This window comes from Lynx canadensis, chromosome F1 (genome assembly GCF_007474595.2).
Source record: "Lynx canadensis isolate LIC74 chromosome F1, mLynCan4.pri.v2, whole genome shotgun sequence".
Taxonomy (NCBI): Eukaryota; Metazoa; Chordata; class Mammalia; order Carnivora; family Felidae; genus Lynx; species Lynx canadensis.
This window is the reverse complement of record NC_044319.2, coordinates 27,872,202-27,892,741: the sequence shown is the minus strand read 5'-3', so window position 1 is coordinate 27,892,741 and position 20,540 is coordinate 27,872,202. Positions and strand designations below refer to the sequence as shown.

At 36.6% G+C, this 20,540-nt stretch overlaps 1 protein-coding gene across 3 annotated transcripts in view; it reads left to right on the top strand.

Moving 5' to 3' along the window:
• Positions 1–20,540, top strand: part of CEP350 (centrosomal protein 350) — a 158,462-nt gene that overhangs the window by 873 nt on the left and 137,049 nt on the right. The window lies entirely within an intron of this gene.

Sequence of the window (20,540 nt, the reverse complement as noted above, 5' to 3'; positions counted from 1 at the left end):
GCTTTACGCTTTCAAAGTTGTCAGTATTTTTCCCCGCCCTCTTTTTAAATGTAACCCAACATGGTAAACAATACTTAACTGATGTCCCAAATACGGTTTGGAATTTCGCTGGATTTTTAGTTTTCAGATAGGAAGTTGCCCATAGGTATAAAATTTTAATGTGGTTTTAGTGTAGTAGCAAGTCTTTCATAAAAGAAAAAGATCCTTCATATAGGACAGGTTGTCAGGAGTAGTAATCAGTATCCATGCACTCCGCCTGATTGTTTGATATTTTTGTTTTGATGGCGATCCTTGTTTTGAATTTGGAAAAGTCGTTAATGGTTATGTTGCCATGTTAACGATACCTCCTCCTCTTGCATTTAAAGGTTTTAAAGGAAAGGCTATGTTAGGCGGACCTAGCAACAGCCTGAAACGGTTTGTAGAAGCAATGATAAAATACTGAGAGCTGCTCTCCACTTTAAAAATTTTTTGGTTTAAAACACAGTTTTTAAACAAGGCCGTGTGCTGCCAGTAACATGAGATTTTGGTTTTAGACCCATGGTAGAAGTTGCTTCAAACCCATGGGTGTGTAACATGAAATTAGTTTTGGTGTGCTAAATTGACCAACTCCATTCAGTGTAATAAAATAAATCTGAACCATTGGAGCGTCATTGCATTGAAGATGCTTTAATCAGAAAATAAACATCAAGCTAAAATACATTGTATGTGTGGATAAATACATGTATCTCATTTTTTCATAGTAGCAGGACTTGTGTTTGTGATGATGGTGACATCTAGTCAGTAAACAATTTCATACATATGTGAGACAATTTCCCTGATTCTCTGAGATATATTGTTATGTAAGAGTGTTACTACTTAAACAACCAGCCTCCTGTGGGGGTAATCAATTTAGGAATTATGAAGTTTTGAATTTTTTCTTAGTGCTTTTTTTTGATTGCCAGTTTTTTGCCCCTTTTAAAATACTTATGGACAGACGAAAGGAGATGGAGTCCTTATCTAACCAATTTTGTTATTTTTTAAATTGCTGTGTTATAGTGGCGGCAAAAAAGAAGCAACTGTTTAAAATAACTGACATCGTTTTTCAGTGTATCACCACATACATTATTTTATTTAATCTTCGTAGCAATGTGAGGTAGGTTTGGCAAATATTTTTGTTTTGCAGTTGTGGAAATTGACACAAGGAAGTGTGATGAATGATGCTCTTATTCCTGAACAAGTGTTTTTTGTTTTTATTGAGGTATAATTGACACAACATTATATTAGTTTCAGGTGTACAACATAATGATTCATATGTTTGTATTGTGAAATGATCACAAGTCTAGTTAACATTGTAGAATTAGTTTTATTTTAAAATTGGATATTAATATAGATACTCTGGGACTTGGTTTTATAAAATCTAAAAAAAAATCTGTTTTTGTTCCTTTTGACATACCACTAACTCCTTAATGCTTAATGATTGTTGTTCTTTAAAAATAGTATTTTCAATAATTTTGTTAATTATGAACAAGTGATGAATTATTATAATGAATGGCTTTACCGCTGTATGTACTTTTTGCTTGAACAGTACTCCTAAGAAATTGTAGTTGATTTGTCATCTTTCATTTTGTTTGGATACTCATAGTTATGTCGTCTTTGAAATTCAAAGCATTTATAGTCTTGGTTATGATAAACCAATATTTGGGCCACATAGTAGCATAACTGAAAACCAGTGACATCTTGGTGACTTTATTCTAGTACTGGTGATTTAAAAAGTTAACTTGTCATCTACACTTGTGATTGCTAGTTTTTGCAGTGCAGGAGAGGTTGTGAAATAATTTCTTTATTGACATTTTCTTCTCATGTCAAACAATTTCTAGTGTTGCAAATAGTCCAAAAAAAAACCCCACAAATAATCAAAAGATTGCATAGTGGGTTTTTTTTTCCTTCTTCTGCACTAATAGCTTTTTGTTTATTGTTATCAGAAGTGTAACTTTACATTTACTAGTGGTTATTTTGGTTTGTTATTTGCCTTTCTTGTCTAGTCTGTAAGTTCCATGATGGCAGAGTTACTCTGTTAACTATTGTGCACCCGGTGCTTAGTACATAGTAAACCAGTCAATAAATATTAGTTGAATAAATTGACTTAAGAGTGGTCTTGGCATAATATTTAAAAAAACACAACACTGGTTCATGTTCCTAGGCACATATCAACTCTTATTAGAAATATACTCTAGAGATATGTTCAAGTTTGCTAGGTTGCAGGGAATTACAGCCTGGGATTAAAAAACCACTGAGAATAAGCCACAGGTGGATCCTGAAAACTTTATTGGCTATTTTAATGATTTGCCTAGGTCTTCTGGCAATAGTTATTATAATTTAAAGAAAATAGAAGGTTTAAGGCCCTGGCCTAATTAGTACTATAATTATAGGCTTTTAATAACTTGAAGTCACTTCTTAATTACAACATTGAGAGTTTTAAATCTGAAAGGCCAGGTAGTCCAATTCCCACGTTTTATACATAAGTGAACAGTATCGTATAGGGGAAATATCTCACCCATAGGTGGTTTCATAACTGGATGAAGAATTCACTATACAGTCTACACCTCTTTAAAGTCAGATAATTATCAAATTAGAGGATGATTGTGAACAACCTGGCAGTCTGTTCATTCTGCGTCAGAGTGAAAAACTCAAAATAGACCTCTCCATGAATCAAAAATATTTGTTGACTTAAAAATGAACCTCAACCCTCCCCTCTGTCATTGGGACTATAAGTTGGTACAAGTAGGACAGTGTTCTGGAAGGAAATTTGGTATTATCAATCAAAATTAAAAGTGCGCATATTTGATAGAGATACTTCATTTTTAGGGAGTTTATCTTACAGAAATTTTAACACAAAAGCATAAGAGTAAATCTATAGGGAGTTCATTTTAACATTATTGCAAGTAAATGCCAATAGTATTAAAAAATTAAAAAATGTCAGGAATAGTCCTAAATGTAGAGGAATAGTTAAAATTCTAGTGTACTTATGCTGTGAAGTGCTATGCACTTGTTAACAGGTTGAGGGAAAGCTAGATTTACTTCATGAGAAGCAGCTGAGTGTATCATTGAGTGCAAGGACCATGCAACTAACTTTCTGGGTTCAAATCCCAAATGCATCATTTATTAGACGCAGCCATTAGCAAATTACTTAAACTCATCTGTAAACTGGATATAATTATAGTTTCTCACCTGACAGGGCTGTTGTGTGAATTAAATGAGTTACTATTTAAGCCTCAAGCAAGCACAGTAAACACCACATAAATGTTTGAGTGTTTGCAATTACTATTATGTCCTGACATGGAAGAATGTTCATGATGTAATCCTGAGTGAAAGAAAAAAGTTGCATTACACTGTAGAATATGATTCAGTTTTGAAAAAACAAACACGGACAAAGAAATGTAGTTTGATTTTGTTATGATTTTGTATGTCCGTAGGAAAGGGTCTGTGAGGATATATGTTAAACTATCAGCTATGTTACCCCTGAGGGAGTGGATGACTTTCCTTTTTTTACTTTAGACACTTTTGTACTGTTTATTATAACTTCCACTTTTATAATTTTTGAAGCTTTTTTTCTAAAAAATATCAAAACAATTTCCTTTTATTATACAATCATATAAATGTATTTTTGAAAAAAATTTTTTTTAATGTTTATTTATTTTTTAAGAGAGACCGAGCACGAGCGGGGGCGGAGCAGAGACAGAGAGGGAGACATAGAATCTGAAAAAGGCTCCAGGCTCTGAGCTGTCAGCACAGAGCCCAAAGTGGGGTTCAAACTCTGGAACAGTGAGATCATGACCTGAGCCGAAGTCAGACACCCAACGGACTGAGCCACCTAGGCGCCCCTAAATGTATTTTTGAATTTAGTTGTTTTTCAGAGATCTGTAGGTTTCATCAACATGCTATCACATGATTAGATTCTGTTTCAAAACTTTTGTTGATGCAGTTAACCCTTAAGTGTTCTTATTTTCTACTAGCTTTGTGACCTTAAGTGTCATTTCTTAATTTGCAAAGTAAGCATACAGGCTAGATCAATTGTTTCTTAAACCCAGGATTCCCAAACTCTGCTGTCAGGTACCTTTGAGCACTATAGTGAGCTCACACAGGCACTGTGGAATATTTAAAAATTTTTGAGGGAAACACGGTAATATTTCACAGCTGTGGGGTATCTGTGTGATATTTGACATCTGTGGGACACTGCTCAAACTATTAGTTTCAGGTAGTGTCTGTGACATTGTGCTGTATTCCTTTTGATGACAGGAAGTCTTCAAAAAACTAGGTTTGAGGGCTACTGTGATAAAAAAAAAGTACTGTGCAAAAATCCATATGAACGGCAAATGAAAGTGGCAGTGTCCAAAGTGTTTTCAAGGTTTGAGAAGTTGTGTGTAGTAGGTGCATTCATTCCATTAATAAGCAACTGTGGTTATTTAGTAATAAAATATTTCTTTCAATTTATATGTATTTTTCAAACTGCTACTAAGTTGTTAGGACATAAATACTTAATAGATTGTATGGATCTAATAAATGGAAATAGAAGGCATTTTTTGGTGCCGAGGAGGAACCTTGAAAAAATTACTGAGACACTGAGAGTTCTGTGAAATGAAAAAGCTTGGGAACCTCTCAAACTCTTTTGACTAGGACACTTACAATAAGAAATTTATTTTTTCATAGGGATATAATTTACATATATGTATAAATATAAATGAATTGTAAGTTCCACTAAATAATATCCTACTACTTTTAACACACCTGTTATTTTTAATTCAGTCCTGTTTGATTTTATTAAAAGATGCTAGCTCCAATCTATCAGATTTTTTTTTTTTTTTTTGACCTACTAATGGGTTGTTAACTACAAATTTGAAGAGCATGAGGCTGGATGACCTCTAATTTCTAGCTTTAATGTGCTTTTTTTTCTGATTGGTTATAAATGAAATCGGACTACACTTATTCAATTGATGCATCTCTGAAAATTTGTATAGATGCTACATTTGTGTATTGTGAATTATTTTTTTTTAAATTTATTTATTTTGAGAGAGAGAGAGAACCCAAGTGGGGGAGGAACAGAGAGAAAGAGAGAGAGAATCCCAAGCAGGCTCCACACCATCAGTGCAGAGCCCAGTGTGGGGCTCGAACCCACACACTGAGATCATGACCTGAGCTGAAATTAAGAGTTGGATGCTTAACCAACTGAGCCACCCAGGTGCCCCTATAACAGTATTTTATTAAAGAATTTCTCTGTAGTTCCAGGCTTGTTTGGAATTATAAATGCATATATGTATGCATGTAACTATTATTTAGTTAGTTATTTTACATGTTGTCAAAATAAATTACCTGCTTAGGAATGGTTAACCTCTTCATATTGCATGAGGCTCCTGTATTTTTTTTTGCCTGTTTGCATGTAAGAATTGGATCCTGAGACTTATCGATGGGAGCATCCATCAGTCAGCAAGTAGGTCTGGAGCACCTAGTGTGTACTCTGCATGGACTAGGGATATATAGGGGACTAAAACATCTTCACAGTTCCATGTAAGCGACAGATATGTAAATAATAGCACAAGGCGGTAAGAGGAATGGTAAAGTACTGTGGATCCACAAAGTGGGAGCAACTACACTGCCTTAAGGAGTCAATAAACGCTTCCAATGAAAGAAAAAGTAGTTGTCTTTCTTTCCTTTACAGCCTTAGCTTAAATTAGTAAGTTATTGAATATGGAAGGAAACTTTTCAAAATTGTTTGTTTTTTCTTTTTTTTTCCTTCCTCAAAAAGTGACACGTGCCTCTGCTTTAACAAAATTCAAAAACATATTCATAGAAAAATCTGCTTTTTCTCCTTGATCCTCACTCAGAGTTAACCAGGTTTAGCAATTTCTTAGGTATCAGGGAAGGTTTTGTCATGAAAATTTCATACTTAGGCCAAAAAATAATCCTGACTCGAAAGCTAGAAAACACTTTTATAGGGATGTATTCCTTGAAATTAATTTGGAAGAATAAGTATTCAGGATAACCAGATGGTGGGTAAGCAAAGCTTAAGTTCCCATTCCTAGGGCTTTTTTTTTTTTTTTTTTTTCTCATTATTCCCAGTCTTACTCGTTGTCTTCAGTTCTCCTTAAGTGAAAGATTAGGACCACCTCTAGTCAAGCTCTAGTTTAGCTCTTCATTTCTTATCAGTGGGAGACATTATGTTCTTTGAGATCCTCACCCTGCCTCATATTCCAGGGGCCAAACTGGTACCAAATATTACATAGTTCCTTCTGGATTTCATAGATGACAGATCTGCCTTATATTTGTAAAAGTAGTTGTTGGGGTTTTAAAATTTTATTTATTTATATATTTTCTTAATGTTTATTTATTTTTTTTTTGAGAGAGAGAGAATGAGAATGAATGGGGAAGGGGCAGAGAGCCAGAGACACAGAATCCACAGCAGGCTCCAGGCTCTGAGCTGTCAGCACAGAGCCCAACATGGGGCTCGAACTCACCAACAGTGAGATCATGACCTGAACTGAAGTTGGCTGCTCAACCGACTGAGCCACCCAGGCACCCCGAGTTTTGTATTTTAAACGTGAAAAGAGTTGAGGCTGAATCCGCAGGTCACTTGTATTTGTGTGTTATACTATATTATGGGGGTGTTGGTTATTCTGGAAGTTTACTTGGAACAGTGTAATGGGTCTGACCTAGAGCTGGAAGGTTTTCTCCTTTTTTTCTAGCCTGGTCCCTACTAAATTTGTCCATTTTATATTTAGACTAGATAGTATGACTATTGCAGGCTTGTTTTTTCTCATTCTTTCAGGCAGCCATGATTGTTACATAGGATCTGATAGAGATGAGAGAACTGAGAGAACTGAAATGTAGCAAAGGTATGGAAAATATTCTCTGTGAGAGCCAAAACAATATAATTTCATTTTATCCCTAGTGCCAGGCACATAGTGGGAGCCCAGTGAATAATGGAACCAAATCTATGTGACTGAATGATAGCCCTGTCATTTGCTTCTAGAGGATACTTGAGAATTGGCCATTTAAAAATATCATCTTGTATCTTATTTGTGTATATACCGTAAGTACAGATTAGCATTTCTCAAACTTTTTGGTGTCGAGCACTTCATGAGTTTTTAAAAACTTAAAGAGCTCTTGTTTATGTGGGCTACGTCTATTGATATTTACTGTATTAGAAGATTTAAATATATATATTAGTTTAAAACATTTTAACGTTTATTTATTTTTGAGAGCGAGAGAGAGAGAGAGAAAGACAGAGTGCAAGCAGGGGAGGGGTGGAGAGAGAGGGAGACACAGAATCCAAAGCAGGCTCCAGGCTCCGAGCTGTCAGCACAGAGCCAGACACGGGGCTTGAACCCACGAAGCGTGAGATCATGACCTGAGCCTAAGTCGGAGGCTTAACTGACTGAGCCACCTAGGCGCCCCTTAAAAAAAAATTAATTCCAGTATAGTTAACATACAGTGTTACATTACTATCAGGTGTACAATATAGTGAGTGATTCAGCAGTTCTGTGCATTACTCAGTGTTCCTCATGGTAAGTGTACTCTTAATCCCCGTCACCTATTTCACCCATCCATCTTTTTGTTCTCTATAGTTGAGGGTCTCTTTTTCTCTGTTTGTTTAGTTTCTTAAATTCTACATGTGAGTGAAATCTAATGGTATTTGTCTTTCTATGATTTATTTCACTTAGCATTCTACTCTGTAGATCCATTCATGTTGTTGCAAATGACAAGATTTCATTCTTTTTTATGGCTGAGTAATATTCTATTGTATATACATAAATATATATATGTACATATACACATACACACACACACACACATACCACCTCTTCTTTATCCATTCATCTATCAGTGGACACTTGGGCTGCTTCCATAATTTGGCTATTGTACATAATACTGCAGTAAACATCAGAGTGCCTGTATCTTTTCAGATTAGTGTTTTCGTATTCTTTCGGTAAATAACCAGTCGTAGAATTACTGGATCATATGGTCGTTCTATTTTTAATGTTTGGAAGAACCTCCCTACTGTTTTCCACAGTGGCTGTACCAGTTTGCTTTCCCACCAACAGTACAACAAGGGTTCTTTTTTCTTCACATCCGTGCCAATACTTGTTTCTTATGTTTTTGATTTTAACCATTCTGATGGTGTGAGGTGACATCTCATTGTTTTGTTTTGCATTCTCCTGATGATGAGTCATGTTGAGCATCTTTTCATGTGTCTGTTGGCCATATGTGAGACTTCTTTGGAGAAATGTCTGATTCATGTCTTCTGCCCATTTTTTAATTGATTATTTGTTTTTGTGTATGTGCTGAGTTGTAGAAGTTCTTTCTATATTTTGGATACTAACCCTTTATTGGATATGTCATTTGCAATATCTTCTCCCATTTAGTAGTTTATCTTTTAGTTTTGATGGTCATTTCCTTAGCTGCCAATAGTTTATTTTTGCTTTTGTTTCTCTTGCCTCAGAAGACGTATCTAGTAAAATGTTGCTTCAGTTGATGTCAGAGACATTACTGCTTGTGCTGTCTTGTATGATTTTATGGTTCAGGTCTCACATTTAAGTCTTTAATCCATTTTGAGTTTTTATTTTTGTGTATGTTGTAAGAGAGGTTCAATTTTATTTTTTTGCATGTAGCTGTCCAATTTTCCCAGTACCAGTTTTTGAAGAGACTGTCTTTTACCATTCTTCTTTGTTGAAGATTAATTGACCATGTAATTGTGGGTTTGGATCTAGGTTTTCTATTTTGTTCTATTGATCTATATGTTGGTTTTTGTGCTATTCCCATGCTGTTTTGATTACTACAGCTCGCTAGTATATCTAGAAATCTGGGATTGTGATACCTCTGTTCTGTTTTGTTCTTTTTTTTCAAGATTGTTTTGGCTATTTGGGTTTTTTGGTTCTGGTTCTGTGAAAAATGTTCTTGGTATTTCGATAGGGATTGCATTAAATCTGTAGATTGCTTTGGGTAGTACGGACATTGTAACAATATTTGTTCTTCCAATCTGTGAGCATGGAATATCTTTCTATTTGTGTCATCTTCAATCTCTTTCATCAGTGTTTTATGGTTTTTAGAAGACAGATCTTTCACCTCCTTGGTTAAGTTTATTCCTAGGTATTTTATTATATTTGGTGCAATTGTAAATGGAATTGTTTTCTTTTTTTTAAAATTTTTTTTTTTCAACGTTTATTTATTTTTGGGACAGAGAGAGACAGAGCATGAACGGGGGAGGGGCAGAGAGAGAGGGAGACACAGAATCGGAAACAGGCTCCAGGCTCTGAGCCATCAGCCCAGAGCCCGACGCCGGGCTCGAACTCACCGACCGCGAGATCGTGACCTGGCTGAAGTCGGACGCTTAACCGACTGCACCACCCAGGCGCCCCTGGAATTGTTTTCTTAATGTATCCTTCTGCTGCTTCATTATTAGTGCATAGGTGCAACAGATTTCTGCACATTGATTTTGTGTCTTGTGTCTTTGTGTCTTGTGACACATTACTGAATTCATTTATCAGTTGTAGTCATTTTTTGGTGGTCTTTGGGATTTTTTATATATAACATCATGTGATCTGCAAATAGTGAAAGTTTTACTTTTTCCTCACCAATTTGTGTGCCTTTTATTTCTTTTTCTCGTATGACTGTTATGGCTTGGACTTCCAGTACTTTGTGGAATAAAAGGGGTGAGAGTGGACCTCCTTGTTTTGTTACTGATCTTAAAGGAAGAGCTTTTGGTTTTTCACCATTGAGTATGATGTTAGCTGTGTTTTTTTTTTTTTTTTTTTTTTATTATATGGCCTTTATTATGTTGAGGTATGTTCTAGACTTACTTTGTTGAGGGTTTTTATCATGAATGGATGTTGTACTTTGTCAAATGCTTTTTCTGCATCTCTTGAAATCATATGGTTTTATCTTTTGTTGATGTGATGTATCACGTTGATTAGTTTGTGAATATTAAACCATATTTGCATCCCAGGAATGCATCCCACTTGATACGGTGAATGATTTTTTTAATGTATTGTTGGATTCAGTTTGCCAATATTTTGTTGAGGCTTTTTGCATCTGTGTTCATCAGAAATATTGACCTGTAGTTCTCTTTTTTTGGTAATGTCTTTATCTGGTTTTGGTATCAGAGTAATGCTAGCTTCATAGAATGTATTTGGAAGCTTTCCTTCCTCTTCTTTTTCTATTAACTCTTCTTTAAATGTCTGGTAGAATTCTCCTGTGAATCCATCTGGTACTGGACTTTTGTTTGTTGAGAGTGTTTGATTACTGATTCAGTTTCATTGCTAGTAATCAAATTCAAATTTTTTGGTTCTTCCTGATTCAGTTTTGGGAAGTGATACAGTTCTAGGAATTTATTTCTTCTAGGTTGTCCAGTTTGTTAGTGTATAATTGTTCATACTGTTCTCTCATAATCCTTTATAGTTTTGTGGTGTTGGTTGTCATTTCTCCTGTTTCATTTGTGATTTTATTTGCTCGCTCACTTTCTCTGTCACTCTCTCTCTCTCATGAGTCTGGCTAAAGGTTTATCAGTTTTGTTGATCTTTTCAAAGAACTAGCTCCTGGGTTTATTGGTATGTTACATTGTGTTGTTGTTGTTGTTATTGTTGTTGTTTTAGTTTTAGTTTTAGTTTCTATTTCATTTACTTCTGGTCTGTTCTTTTTTATTTCCTTCTTTCTATTGATTTTGGGTTTTGTTTGTTGTTCTTTTTGTAGCTCATTTACATGTCAGGTTACTTGTTTATTTGAAATTTTTCTCAACTTCTTGCAGCAGACCTGTATTGCTATAATCTTTCTTCTGAGAACAGCTTTTGCTGCATTCCAAAAATTTTAGACTGTTGTGTTTTCATTTTCATTTGTTTCTGTATTTTTTGATTTCCTCTTTGACTTCTTGGTTCACCCATTTATTTTTTAGTAGCATGTTATTTCACTTCCATGTATTTGTGTTTTTTCCAGATTTTTTCTTGCAGTTGATTTCTAGTTTCATAGCATTCTGGTTGGAAAACATGCATGACATGGAAGTTGTAAACATTTGTTAATTTATTTAAAATAACAATAAACCTGTATTAAAATAAATAACATTTTTAAGTTAAAAGTAACTGTATTTTCCAAAACACAAAACACAAAAGCATTTAGTGAAAAGAATAACATTGTTTGACATTTTCAAATCTTTTTAATATCTAGCTTAATAGAAGACATCTGGATTCTCCTATCTCCTTCTGCATTCAACCTGTTGTGATACCATATGTCATGTAGCCTTTGGAAGACTGCACTATATATACTCAAAAGAGAATGAAAGTGAAAAAGAGAATTAATATCTTAATATTATTATGGAAATAGTTTTGATTTCAAAGACTCCCCCTGATAGGTAGACCCTCAGAGATCCTTGGACCACATTTGGAACTGGTGGTATAGATTATAAATTTAGAGTAGAATAGGACCTTAGAGGTCATGTAGTTTTAATCACCTCTTGTGGATATTTCTGGCTTATGCATCTGGACTGAGATAGGGAAAGCTCGTGTTTTTGGGAATAATCATGAGTTGACTTTTGGAAATGTTGAGTTTGATGTGCCTTTGAGGTTTCTGAATAAGCAGTTGGATATATGGGTTAGCATAGCAGAGATAAGATCGGGACTAGAGTTTTGGCATATACGTACATGGTATTTGAAGCCTTGGACATGGTGACGTTGCCCAGAGTATAATGTTAGAAAAGAGCCAATGTTCAAACCCTCTTGAACCTCTAGATTTAAAAGAGAAGGGCTAGCTAGCAGAGGATACTAAGAAAGAACTAGAGAGGAAGTGGAAAATCAGAGTGTGGTATATGGAAGCCAAAGGAAATGAGTGTTTCAAGAGAGTAGTCAACTGTGATAAATGCTGCCAAGAGGCCAAGCATGATGAGGACTTTTTATTTGAAAATGCGCAGCAGATTGAGAGATCTTTGGTGATTTTAATGAGCGCTGTTGGGGAGAATTGCAGGGTGCGAAGCACCCAGGAATTGCTTGAAGAGTGAGTGTATTCAATTAACTTTTATGAGAAGTTTGTAAAGGAAAAAGAGCAGTAGTAGAGGAGGGTGCTGGGTTGAGAGACTTTTGTGTTTGTTTTAAGTAAGAAGACTTGATTAAGTATAAGTGCTGATAGGAACAATCTTGGAGAGAGGACGCTAGAGATACACATGAGGGAAAATGTAATTGATGGTTGAAGTTTCTTGTAAGAACCTGGAGGTGGGGAGATCTTAAAACAGACGTATTCTTATGGCTCCTTTCCCCTAAAAGTTACTTTTTGTGTTCTTTTCCTGTTCCCCCTCTTTATGAATTCTTAGCCTGTACAGTAAGTGGGGAAGTTAAATGGTAAATATAATTCTTTAAAATTTCTTGGCTATTGTTAGTTTTCTTTGAGCCTTGCGCCTCTCTTATGAGATGAGTATTTGGGTGATACTTTGAAGTGTGGATCCCTTGTTTGCTATCAAGTAATTTATTTTAAGTTGCATGCTTACTTGAGATAAGGTGCTTCTGCCTTTTATATGTATCGTACTTTTTTTTAAAAGATGGTTCTCCATAGAGTTCTTTTTAAAGTTTTTATTTATTTATTTTGAGAGAGAGAAAGGGAGAGTACGAGCACGTGCGAGAGAGTGTGCAAGTTGGGGAGGGGCAGAGAGAGACATGGGGCTTAAACTCACGAACTGAACTGAACTGGAACTGAACCATGAGATCGTGATCTGAAGTCAAGAGTTGGGGTGCTCAACCCACTGAGACACCCAGGTACCCCTTTATATGTATCATCTTAACCAGATACTTTTATATTATTTTCATAGCTTTAATGAAGTTTTATTTCTGTTTTCTGTTGGCAAGTTAAAGTCATCCTTAGCTAACTTTTGGAGGCTTTTTATATTTTATGTGATGTAAATAGAACCATGTCAAATATAGTTTCTTTTTTAGTCCTCATGATATTTGACTTTAGTCTGAACAAAGCAGTATTCATTTATGCTTTGACTTTTGCATGAAACAACTTGTTTCTCTAAAAGGTGCCAGTTAAACTCACTATAAAATGGACACTAGAATGAAACTCTTGAGTCACTTAAATGAGTAATAAAAGTATTCTTTTTTTTTTATTTTATTTTTTATTTTTTAAAAATTTACATCCAAATTAGTTAGCATATAGTGCAACAATGATTTCAGGAGTAGATTCCTTTGTGCCCCTTACCCATTTAGCCCATCTCCCCTCCCACAACCCCTCCCGTAACCCTCAGTTTGATCTCCATATTTATGAGTCTCTTCTGTCTTGTCCCCCATGTTCATCTGTTTTGTCTCTTAAAGTCCTCAAATGAGTGAAGTCATACGATTTTTGTCTTTCTCTGACTGACTAATTTCACTAAGCATAATACCCTCTAGTTCCATCCATGTAGTTGCAAATGGCAAGATTTCATTCTTTTTGATTGCCAAGTAATACTCCATTTTGTGTGTGTGTGTGTGTGTGTGTGTGTGTGTGTGTGTGTGTACATATATATATATACCACATCTTCTTTATCCATTCATCCATCGATGGACATTTGGGCTCTTTCCATACTTTGGCTATTGTTGATAGTGCTGCTCTAAACATGGGAGTGCATGTGTCCCTTTGAAACAGCACACCTGTATCCCATGGATAAATGCCTAGTAGTGCAATTGCTGGGTTGTAGGGTAGTTCTATTTTTAGTTTTTTGAGGAACCTTCATACTGTTTTCCAGATTGGCTGCACCAGCTTGCATTCCCAGTAATAAAAGTATTCTTAAAGTTTTCTGAAAAGTGCAATAGAGTGGTATAGTTTCTATGTTATTGGTTTCTCAAAACTGTGGTCAGGGAGAGGAGTGGCCAATAATTGATCCTTTAAAAACAAATCGTGTTGAAGACCTCACATGATCTTGTTCCTTTTCTTCTTCAGATTTATTTCTTGCCATTTGTCCTTTTCAACACATGGGGCTTTTTGGTTTCTTAAACTGTGTCATGTCTTTTTTGTCTCAGGACTGTTCCATGTACTGTTCTTACTGCCTGGAAAGCTCTTCCATGCTGCCCTATATTCATCCTTTAGGTCTTAGATTTAATGACACTTTCCTTTTCACTTCCCAGATTAGATGAATTTCTTTCTGTTATATGCTTCTGTGGCATTTCTATTTTTCCCCTTAATTATTTTCATCTCATTTGTAATCTTTATGAATATCAACTTTCTGAGTAAATCTTTAGATTTCTTTAATTGATGAGTATGTTCCTTGTCACTGCTGTCTCCCCACTGCTTAGTACTTTTCATTTCTACTACATACATGGCACTCAGCAAACAATAAATGAGTGGAGGACATGGGTCAATTTGAGGAAAAGATCTTTCTTCAGTGTGGAAGAGCACAGTCTGATGCAACACCAGAGAGTTTGCTGAAACCTCTTACCTGTGTAGAAGAGAGGGTGGAATAAAACGTTTCATCCATAGACATTTGTGAGCAAGCCCTGTCCTTTGGTGTGAGTTTGATAAGAGTCAAGACATATAGGTCCAATGAGTATTCTCTAAAGAAGTTAAAGTGCATTGAAGTTTATGGAGCAGAGATTCCATTAGAGGTGGGAATTGAGGATAGAATTGAGGTGGGAAAGCCAAGTGCCTTGCGATGAAATTTTGAGAGAGTATAGGGGATTATGTTATGGATGGTAGCTGAGTTTGAATATTATGAGAGGCATTATGTGAATGGCCTGTTAGAGGCTTTCAGAGGTTTGAGAGAGAGAGTGAGCTCTAGATTTAATTTTCAGATCTGTCACTGAATGACCTTGGACTATTTCCATAGCCTGTCTGATACTGTTTTTTCATCAGTGAAATGGATATATGAATAGTTTTTTCCATACTTTAAAAACTTTATTTATATAAAAAAACTCATTCATTTTTAAAAACATTAACAAGAGAGAAAGAAAAACAGAAAAGGTATGGAACAGAAGACCTGCCCCTTAGTAGTGTTCGGTGGGGAGGTGGGATTTTTGGATCTCTGGGATTGAATGCTTAAGTGTTTTTATAAACAAGAGTGAAAAAAAATAAAATAAATGTCCCCCAAAGCCCATGTCTGTTCTATTATGCATACCGTACTGAGAAAAAGAACACCAGGAAGAGAACAGAAGAGGACAAGAGAAACCCGAGTGGAGTCAGGTTCAGATGGGGGCAATTTCCCCTGCGCAGTATGTTCCTAGGGTCACAAAGAAGAAAAGGCTCCTTTTTGCTAGGAGTGGGAAGAAATGGGAGGGGAGAAAAAGGGTAAATAAGGGATCTTAATACATAGGGGAAAGGAAAGGGTGATGCGTTATGTACTTTTCTCCTCAGTATAGCCTGAGTATATAAGAAGAGAGTATATAAGGGGAGAGAGAAGGATACAGATTTCCAGCTGCATTGAACAGAGATTTTAGATTAAGGGGAGGAGTAAAAGGCAAATAAGGAAAAGGATTGTGGGTTGTGATGGAGACTTAGTTCTTGGCCCACATAGAAGGAACACAGAAAATGGTAGCTACGATTATTAACCATTAACTGCCTTCATGGTCACCCCCCATAGAGGTCTGTAATTTTAGCTTCTGGTTTAAAGGTATTTTTTTGTTCTTAAGTGTTCTGGATCTTCGCAAGAGAGATGGTCTCAGGTGGTTGGGGAATAGGATTAGTTCTCTCCACTGATGCTCATCTTTATGGAAATCAACAGTGGTTTTGGAGGCTTCGGGCTTCAAAGAGTAGAACTGAAAATAGTCTTTAGAGCTGTAGTTCTCAAAGCTGACATGGTATTGGGATTCCTGTGGACCTTTAAAAATACAGATTTTTGGCCTCTTCACAGACCCACTGATTCAGAAGCTCTTGGGGGTGGAGCCTCAGCATCTCAGTTTCTAATATGTCATCCAGGTGATTCTCCTCCTAGAGCTGCTTGAGAAAGCAGGTTCAGGAGACAGGAACTCTGCAGCTGCTTGGAGGAGGGTGTTATGTGGCTCCTCTGAAACTCTCTTGCAGCAGGAATGATTGGGAATGTATGAATGGATTATTTGGGAGAGAGTTACCTTTAAAAAAATTTTTTTTTAATGTTTATTTATTTTTGAGAGAGACAGAGCATGAATAGGGGAGGGGCAGAGAGAGAAGGAGACACAGAATCCGAAGCAGGCTCCAGGCTCCAAGCTGTCAGCCCAGAGCCCGACGCAGGGCTCGAACCTACGAGCCCTGAGATCATAACCTGAGCCAAAGTTGGATGCTTGACTGACTGACCCACCCAGGTGCTTTTTGGGTTTTGAGAGGAATTTTATTATGTTGTAGGTTTATTCATGGAGGTAATACCTTTTTTAGATATAGAAAATTAGCCATAAACATGTATGATATAAATATGAACAGTAGATATAAAAATAAGGAAACTAAAAATAACGGAGGAGAGGAAGTCAGATATGTGATTAAAACAGAAAACAGAAGAGGGAAAAATATCATAGAAAATGGGAGGTAAATAGGGAAAAAAAGGAAAATATAATATTTGAAGAGATTATAACAAATTTGTTTTTTAGGGAATGAATATAAATGTTTCTTTAATTTTAAGCGGACTTTCTTAAGTAAGAATGTACTAGTGAATGAAAGAACCAGAGATGATAACAAAGTATCAGGAAACCCACCTTTGCCTTTCAGCTCACTTTAGCCTGTAGGATTTTAGAAGAAGGAATGGTATGGTATGGGTTTTAGGAGAAAGAATGCATTGTTTACTGATGGACTTAATTGAATAAGATCTAGGATAGTGTGCCTAGATCTAATTCCAGTTATTTCAATTTTTACCTTAGGATTCTGGCTTCTTACTGTCTGTTAGAGACTCTTGGCAGCTTGGAATCTTTGTTACTGGGTTTCACTGGAAGTCAGGTAGAGTTAAGGTCTCTTGAGGATGGCACTCCGCGATATCACCATACGTCCAAAATCAGGGAACTTGATTGCTAACAGTGTATTGTCAACAAGACAGATTTTTTTGTCAGGTTGTAGCCTGGGAGTTAGTGGTACACCTCTGTTAATTACCACAAATAATCTGTTCAGATGGGGCCACCCCATTCCCCTCTGAGAAACACTCAGACTTTATATGAGGTTGGAGCCATATGTCTAGTAGTTAATCTTTGCTCTGGGTGAGTAGCTGGGAGAAATGTCTTCTCTTTCTGAGTAGTTTCTGCTGTTCACTGACTCTAGATGGTAATGTTTTACTGCTCCACTTTACCTGCTCATTACATTATGTCCAGAGTGAATAGATGAACCTCCAGTGCAGTTTATACATAGTTGTTGAACTTTTTTTTTGAACTATACAAAACTTTCTGAACTTTTTTTTTTTTTTTTTTGGCCTAATCATAGCAAGGCTTTTACTTGAGCAAGTAAATACAGAGGATAAGCATTATCTTTTGCTCCAGCCATCTGATTCATTGCACATTAATGATGGTATGCTTTTATCAAATGACTCCCATTATTTCCATGGCATCATACATTTAGTTTATTATATGGTCACCTGTAGCCCTCTTCTTGACACTGTTATCAGCAAGGTCAATTATGCTTTTTGTGTATGTGGTTTGTAGTTTATTTTATCAGTTATTCTTTTTTTTTTTTTAAGTTTTTTTTTTTTTTTTAACGTTTATTTATTTTTGGGACAGAGAGAGACAGAGCATGAACGGGGGAGGGGCAGAGAGAGAGGGAGACACAGAATCGGAAACAGGCTCCAGGCTCTGAGCCATCAGCCCAGAGCCTGACGCCTGACGCGGGGCTCGAACTCACGGACCGCGAGATCGTGACCTGGCTGAAGTCGGCCGCTTAACCGGCTGCGCCACCCAGGCGCCCCTTTACCAGTTATTCTTATAGGCTACTTGCAAAATAGTATATGAATTTCACTCCCTTGTTCTCTCTTTTGTTCCCAGCTTACTAGCCTAGTGATATATTTTAATTGTGTTCCTCTTTCTTTCTTAAGTGTTTTCCAGCCTGGCTTTTTTTTTTTTTTTTTTTTTTTTTAACGTTTATTTATTTTTGGGACAGAGAGAGACAGAGCATGAACGGGGGAGGGGCAGAGAGAGAGGGAGACACAGAATCGGAAACAGGCTCCAGGCTCCGAGCCATCAGCCCAGAGCCCGACGCGGGGCTCGAACTCACGGACCGCGAGATCGTGACCTGGCTGAAGTCGGACGCTTAACCGACTGCGCCACCCAGGCGCCCCCCAGCCTGGCTTTTTAAACCATCTCTTCTGCTTCTGTGATCATGTTTATTGTTACTGCTATTGATTTACCCCCCCTCCCTTCCCTGTTTGTCCTTTCACTGGCAGCCTTGCCTTTGATCCCTCTATTATTTTCTGTTTAAGTTGAGATCATAACAGCTTTCAACATTGCCATTTGCTTTTTTGTTCATGGATGGTCTCTGTTGATAGGAAGGTAAATAAGACGTAGTCCTTAAAATCCATACAACCTTGTGGAGAGACTGATACACATGCTATTTGTAACTTTATTATATAATTTAGCACATTGTATACTATTTGTTTATATGTGTGCCTTCACTAGATTGTGAGCATTAAGTGCTTAAGGAATGTTCATTGAATGAATGAATGAATGAATGAATGAAGTGTGTGTGTGTGTGTGTGTGTGTGTGTGTGTGCGCGCGCGCAATGATAAGGGCTCTAAAAAGTTAACAGAGTGCTATTGCGGAAATAGATGAAGTAGTAATAGTTCTGTTAAGGAACAGTTGGGGAAAGATTTGTACTAGATGACATTAACGTTGGACTTGAAGGATATTACTGCCCCCAAAAATTTAGGAAATAAGATGTGGAGGTAAAGAAATTTCTGGATGTTTAGAGAATGCATTCTAGATACGGCTTTTTGACAGGAACAGTTGGTGTACAGTGAAGATAGCAAAGAGGCTAAGACTATAAATTAAGTTTATCATGCTAAGGAATCTGGAATTTTATCCCATAGGTGATAGTCATTGAAGAGCTTTAGAAGCAGAGTTGCTAGGTTCTTTTTTTAGAAAGATAATTGTGGTTGCAGTATAGAGAATAGGTTAGGAACAGAATAATTTAGGAAGCTTTTACCATAATTTGGGCTAAAGATAATTCTCTGAACAGAGGCAAGGGGAAGAGAGAGAGAGGGAGAGAGAAGTTAGAAATATCTTAAGTTTTTTCAACAGCTTTATGGAGGCATATTTTATATATCATAACAGAAATGTCTTAAAAGATAGTATTGACTTGGTAACTCAGTAAATGATGGTGAAGGAGAGGCAGAAATGTCAAGGATTAACTGGATGCATGACAACCCCATTCGCTATGAGAAAAAGAAGAAACTATTTTGAAGATCAACAATAATGAATTTGGTTCTGAACTTGATAAATTTGAAATTCCAGTGGAATTTGGAGGTGGCCTGTCTAATAGACTGAAAACTTGGGTCTAGAGATCAAAGACCTAGGACAGAAATATGACATTTAGGAAGTGGTTGAAACCATGAAAATGTGTGAGATTGCCTGGGAAGAAGGAGCTAGGAAAGAAGAGACTTACGAATGGAACCTTTTGAAATGTTACCATTGATGAATTGGGCAAAAGTAGAGAAGCCATCAGTTAAGGGGAAAAAAAAAATCAAGAAGATAAGGAAAATAGACAGATGTGTTTTACTGATTCCAAGAGTAGTGAGTATTTCAAGATGAAAGCTTAAAAACCCAATGTGATAGTGTTATAATACCTTACTGGAAAATTGTGTTATACGGATTATATACATACACATATATATGTATATACTTAGTTTTAATTATTTTTCCTGTTTTATCTTCATAAAAACTAACTTGTGGGTCAGGAAAAAATGATTTTTTAGACTTTAGAAAGTATGGACTTTTTAGTCGAAGGATTGTTTATAAGAAAATGAATTTGAAGAACAAAGCCTAAATTTTATCAATGGATTGAAAAAAGTGTTTTCTGGTGACCAGAGATAACTCTCTCTCAAAAGAATTGTCATAGAAATTGTCATTGAAATTTTCTGTATTTTCTCTCTCTCTCTCTTGAATGTTTGTTTATTTTGTAAGAGTGACAGAGCACAAGTGGGGGAGGGGCAGAGAGAGAGGGAGACACAGAATCCGAAGCAGGCTCCAGGCTCCAAGCTGTCAGCACAGAACCCGACACGGGGCTCGAACTGACGAACTGTGTGAGATCATGACCTGAGCTGAATTCGGAAGCTTAACCGACTGAGCCACCCAGGCACTCCTCTTTTTTTTTTTTTTTTTTTTTTATTTTTATTTTTTTATTTAAAAAAAAATTTTTTTTCAACGTTTATTTATTTTTGGGACAGAGAGAGACAGAGCATGAACGGGGGAGGGGCAGAGAGAGAGGGAGACACAGAATCGGAAACAGGCTCCAGGCTTCGAGCCATCAGCCCAGAGCCTGACGCGGGGCTCGAACTCACGGACCGCGAGATCGTGACCTGGCTGAAGTCGGCCGCTTAACCGACTGCGCCACCCAGGCGCCCCGGCACTCCTCTTTTTTTAAGCAATATATGTAACATATTTTATCTATAATAACTTACTTCTCCTAA